Raw genomic sequence first — 6,291 nt, forward strand, 5'->3', positions numbered from 1 at the left:
TTTTAAAAGTGTACAAAATGGTTCTGTAAATGGAAATGTATAACTTTTTGAAATGGTATCAAAACTTAATAAAAAAATAGGTATTTATATATTTTTTTCTAAACTTTATATATAAAGCCAAAGTACCCATGCACTTTTGAGAAAACTACAAGTCACACCCCCATAAACCATATACTTAAAATGTTCGTCATGACGAAAAACCTTGCGCAAAACTATCCGTTTTTTCTTAAATTGCCCTATAAGGTCGTAATTGCTTTCAACAAGGGAACTTTCCATATACCTAATCTTAAAAATACCTCAGCTGTATTCATTTGTATGTTATTCTTTCAATTTATTACCTTATTAAAATCAGGTGTGATTAAAATCAGGTGAAATCAGGCTAATTAGCCAATAGTTTTATTAATACTTATGAAGTAAAACGGGACGAAGCTCGTGGGTAAAAACCAGTTTTTATAACTATAAAAAAATAATTGCAATAGCATATTCATAAGAAAACAGCATATGTTCTTTTAGGAATATAAATGTACTATCAGAAGATGTACAAACATAGGTTTATTTTAGCAACAAAAACATGTCAAACTACAAAAGAAAAGCCACTCGTCAATTTTTGTCAAAGAAAATTACAAAACTATGGTGAATTCAAACGAGCCAATCTAAAGCAAAAATTGTCTTAGAGAAATTCCAAGATATAAATTCTTTAGATAATTAAGTGTAGATTGTAGCAATATATAATTTTATACATAAATCTTAGGCTATGTACAAATTTAAAAAAAAAACTAAAAGATAATAAAAAAGGTACGATCTTTGGACATGAATTTTTACAATAGCCTACACATTCCCTTACAGCCTACACCAGTTTCTAAGTTTCTAATAACAAATACAATTTTATTGCAGGCCTGTAAAGTATTTTTTACATAAAAAGAGTTGAAAAAAGAAAATGCATACTGAGTGATAAGTCCTGCGCTTGCTCCTGGCCAAAATTGCGGTAACGGGGACGCACATAATGCTGCAGCTGCCCATAGCAAAGTTTGTGGACACCAACACCACAATCTTGACACCACATACTACTTATTTTTTATCACCATTTATATAGCATACTTCACACAGGCGTTGGTTTCTGCCCGGGAGGTGGGTCAGGGCATGGTTCACTCCCATAGGTTCGGCAGGACCAGCGGCGGGTCCGTCATAATCAGCCAAAGGTTGTTCGGGGACATTGATCTGAACGATTGGATCAATAGGAGCCAAAGATGTGACTATGCTATTGATAAATGCAAACCTTGGCATAGGCCTTTGGGTTGAGTGCTTATACAAGAGGTATGCATTCAGCAATGCCATGTCAGCAAAGTTATAAACTATTTTTTTCCAGTACTTTTTTGTCTGACGTGCGTTTTTTCCAGTACAGGAATGTAGTAATTCTCTATGTGAGTGTTAAACTGAAGTCCGTACATTTCTGAGAGATGTAGACGGATGCCCGTCTTAACCGTCATTATTTCACCTGTTTTCAGATTTAGAGAACCTCCTTAAAGTCTTGGCACCAGCAGTCCTTGAGGTACATCATTCAGATCTTTACTGAGCATATAGTTGTACCTATATCACCCGACACTTTACAGTAATCTGAGTTTATTCTGAAGACAGATGACAGATTTGAACTATCTCCACAGTCCATTATGTGAGGGATTCCGTTTGACACTTAAGTGCTACTATTATCTTGATAATACCGAAATCCCACACCACCTCCGGTCAGATAAAGATAAGAATAAGGAGACACATCAAATAGAGATCTTGCTATCATCAAAGATTCCCTCTTCCTTAGACAGATTGCATATTCCAAGTTTATCATGTCTGATATGATATAGTTAATAACTTTGTTTCTGTTTGCAGATAAAAGCTGATTACTATGTGACGTAAATTTCCTGGCTGGCGACAAGTGAGAAATTACGCCACCGATACGAAAAACGAGATCCCAGGAAACGCCCTAGTCTGGTCGCGGGGAATTTCCCAGGATTCGATAGCGATTTGGATAGCCTAAATTTGTCTGAATTTATTAAACGAAAATAAAACAAGTTAGCCTAAGTTGTCCAGGTGAGGAACAAACGAAAAAAAAAACTGAAACTTAAAATAAAACTGTTCTTTGAGCCAAAACGAAAAATTACCACTTCTGCTTCCTCACGTGGTCGACTTAACCTCGTCAGACCTGACATACACTATAGTGTACATCGTTTTTTGACTAAGTTAAGACCTAATATAACTTGTAGGCTTGGGAAAATTTTTTTTTATAGTAAAACATGTTACATACACACAAAAACAAGGATTCATTGCTTCAGAATGTTATTTGCTCTCTTATCAGTTATGTTATCAAATGTACACTATAGTGTACACCGGGTCTCCATTAAGCCTTAATTTGGAATGTTAAAAAGAAGTCAAGCAAAGGAAAACTTATGTTTATTGTACAAAAAGTAAAAAGTGTGTCTTAAATATGTGTCTAAATATCATTGTTTGTTAGCCTTTGTTTCACTTCTTGTGGAATGGGAGGAAACAGTTCCTTTTGGACGTCAGGCACAAGGGAACTTTGCATTTTTTACAAAACCAATGAGACCGAAACTGTCCACACTTGTCGTTCTTACATCGAGTTGGTTCAGATTTATCATCATGCACTGGAATATGATCTATTGAATCAAATTTGATTTCTTCTGTGGGACGTTTTTCGCAACGACCTCTCTTCTCGCTTCTGTTGTTGTCCTCCGAGTCCACAGATGGGCTTCCTCTTTTTCTGCTGTTGCCCTCCGAGTCCACAGATGGGCTTCCTCTTTTTCTGCTGTTGTCCTCCGAGTCCACAGATGGCCTTCCTCTTTTTCTGCTGTTGTCCTCCGAGTCCACAGATGGGCTTCCTCTTTTTCTGCTGTTGTCCTCCGAGTCCACAGATGGCCTTCCTCTTTTTCTGCTGTTGTCCTCCGAGTACACAGATGGCCTTCCTCTTTTTCTGCTGTTGTCCTCCGAGTCCACAGATGGGCTTCCTCTTTTTCTGCTGTTGTCCTCCGAGTCCACAGATGGCCTTCCTCTTTTTCTAGTTCCAACTGTCTTCCCAACAGTTGTTAGTGCGTTTGTTAAGTTTAACAGAATAGATAGTAAATCCATAATTTTGTTTTTTGGGATTTGCAATGCCAGACAGTCCATTTTGTATTCAAGCCATGAATTCGTCACGGCGAAGTCAACGGCATGAAATATCATTTTCAATGTCCATTTTTTCGATCTCACATTAATTCTATAGAAACTTATTAGCCGATTCAACCAATCAACACCTCCCATTGAATTGTTGTAGTCCTTGATGATTTGTGGTCTTGACACTGTAATAAACGATTTGGTTTTTTTATCCCATCTTTTCACTTCATCAGGCTCACCAATAGACAAGAAGTTAGAAGCCATCAAACACTTCTTTTGTCTTGCCATTTACATAGTACAACATCGCCATCTGAACTTACACATTCCTCTGCATAGCCTCTAGGCTGTTTAGCCATTTCTTTATTTTCTAGCAAGGGTGGTTTAAAGAATCTGTTAACTCGATCTGTACCACCCGCAAAAATTTCTTTTGCCTTTAACAGTTGTAGTAAGTGATACGAGTTGAAATAGTTATCAAAGAATAACTCATGTCCTTTCTTATCGATTCGTTCGCATAATTTCAAAACAACACTAGTGCTTACACCAAGCTCCTTTAACTCTGGATCAACTTCTGTTGTTTTCCCTTGGTATAGTAAGAAATCAAAAGCAAGACCATTCGTTCCACAAAGAACAAAGTTTTTAATTCCCCAAGGATAGGGCTTCCCTCGAACAAATTGCTTTGCCTGCATATTTGCAGTAAAGGGAATCATTTGCTCATCAATAGATAACTGCTGTGTAAGATCTAGTTGTAAACATCTGTTACGCACTGAATCATATAAAGGTCTTACTTTGAAAAAATTATCTTTACAATCATTAGGTCTTTCTAGGTTATTCACAAAATGAAGATGGCTCCTTAGGCTAAAAAACCTATCTCTGGTCATATTTTCTAAAAAAATTTTGAGCCCAATGTCATCATTGCTCCAGTACATCTTTGCTCGAGGGAACCCAAGATTACCCATGACAATATGAAGGCCAAAAAGTGTTTCAATTTCTTCAGGAGTGGTTGGCCTAAAACGTTGATTATCTCGTTGTACAGCATAAAGGTTGGTATGGTAAGCTGCTGATTCAAATAAGGACCTTGGTATGTATTTTAAAAAATATTGCAGAGGCGTGTCAACAGTATAAGTATCAGTGCTAGGTTCGACCCAATCAGGGGGATAACGAGTGGTAAACATGACTTTATCCCAAATAATCTCATCAGGCTGTGTGATATATTCAAAAATGCCCGGGCGTCTACATTCAGGGGGCTCCAAACCAATGTCACCCCTGACAACACTAAACCCTAAATCCTGACTTGATCATTCTAGGTGGAACCCCATTTGTGGAAGTGGTGGGGATGGAGGGAGGGCAACAGCGCAAAAGACGAAAAGTAATATAATATAGCATAGAGTAACGCACAGAATTGAATCGATAGAGAAACTTATTTTCACAGTTTTATAACATAAACGAGCAATTTACTTGTACAACACCAACGTACGCAACATATAAATATAATAATTTTATTCCATTGATCACAATTTTTATATCTTGATTAATATCTTAGGTTGTGAGGACGATGGTTGTCGATTAGGTTATAACTACACATCTGTGAGTGTAAAATTAAGATGAAGGCTTAAAATATTGTTTTAAAATTTCATATAATTAATTAACTAACCGAAATTTCATAGTTAAGAAACGCTTAAATGAACTTAGAATACGTACACATGATGCGTTTGTTTACGAGGAAAAGTATTTGATCAAAACATTTCTGAAACTTTGAGTTTGCTTTGTTATATTTGGAGGGTAAAACAAGTTTTTATTTTGGTAGAAGCCTTCTTACTTGACAAAAATATCTAATTTAGGCAAGAAATAACATCGTACCGTTTAGTGTTTGATTAATTATTCCTACAATGAAAATTTGGAATGGAGAAAGCTGTAAAAACGGTGGATGTAAACAAAATGCGTACAGCAGGCCTATTATCATTTGAATTTGAGGATGGGAAGAAATTCATTTTTAACTATGGAGTTTTTTGTATTTTCCCCGTTGTTGATAGCATCATCATACACTCTTTCTTTTTTTTACTCTTCTGATTGTATCAAAATAAATTATTCACAAAAATGGATAATGTTATATGATGTAAAATAATGTACCCAACAATTAATTTTCGTCCTATATAATATTTTTCCTTTGCCGTTTTCATTCACATGCCACACAGGAATCTTTTTACTAGCAGGTCTTTCATATTTGTATTAATAACTTTAACGAATCCATGTTTATGGACTCTAGCTATATAAAGGACAATGAACGAACTTTTCCCAACAATTAGATATGGCTGCTGTGCAATGAAAAATTTGAAAAACTTAAATTAATGAATTTTTCTTCTGAAATAAATTATTTACAAAAATTAAGTAATGCCATACGATGTAAAATAATGTGTCCAACAATTATGGTCATGATCATGTAACATCTTTTTGTATCTAGTATAATCTTAATTTATTTTGTGCCTGAAGTCCAGCTAACGTCTTTAGCGCTCAGCTTACAACGAGTTTTTATAATCATAAAACTATTATGTAAAGATCCCCCGCCCCACTTTTTATCGTTTCAAATAGTATTATACTTGAATGTATGACATGTGAAAAAAAACCCCACTACTGCAAACCTGCAGACTAAGCGAATTTCCATTTACCTACAGATATACAGATGAATTTTGCAAATATCTACAGAGCACTAATAATAATTTTGTATTTAACCCCAATGAAAATTACAATAGTTTTTTTGAGAAAAATGTTTTATTATCTTCCAATCATATATTTCCTGTTAAATCACTAAAAAAGAATGCTAAAACTAATAAATCTACTTTGAATTGGGTGACCCAAGGTATAAGAATTTCCAGTAAGAGGAAACGAGAATTGCACTTGGAAGCCAAGTTTAGTAAAAACCTAGAGTTTTTATCTAATGTAAAGCAATATAAAAAAATATTTAATAAAGTTATAAAAATTCAAAAATTCTCTCAAATAATAACGTAATTAGAAAATTTGAAAACAAGTCTAAGGCAGATTGGCAAATTGTTAACAATGAACTGAGTTTAAACCGTACTCAAAGAGACAAAATTGTTTTAAAATATGATACAAACCAAACCACTGTTGATAATCCTG

General features: G+C 35.0%; 1 pseudogene; it reads right to left on the minus strand.

Moving 5' to 3' along the window:
* Positions 1 to 3,292: 3,292 nt before the first annotated feature.
* On the minus strand, positions 3,293 to 4,331 carry LOC129005615 (piggyBac transposable element-derived protein 1-like; annotated as a pseudogene).
* Between the last annotated feature and the right edge of the window lie 1,960 nt (positions 4,332 to 6,291).

Source organism: Macrosteles quadrilineatus, unplaced genomic scaffold (genome assembly GCF_028750875.1).
Source record: "Macrosteles quadrilineatus isolate MER2022 unplaced genomic scaffold, UCM_ALF_1.0 Scaffold_27__1_contigs__length_1626561, whole genome shotgun sequence".
In the NCBI taxonomy this organism is placed as follows: Eukaryota; Metazoa; Arthropoda; class Insecta; order Hemiptera; family Cicadellidae; genus Macrosteles; species Macrosteles quadrilineatus.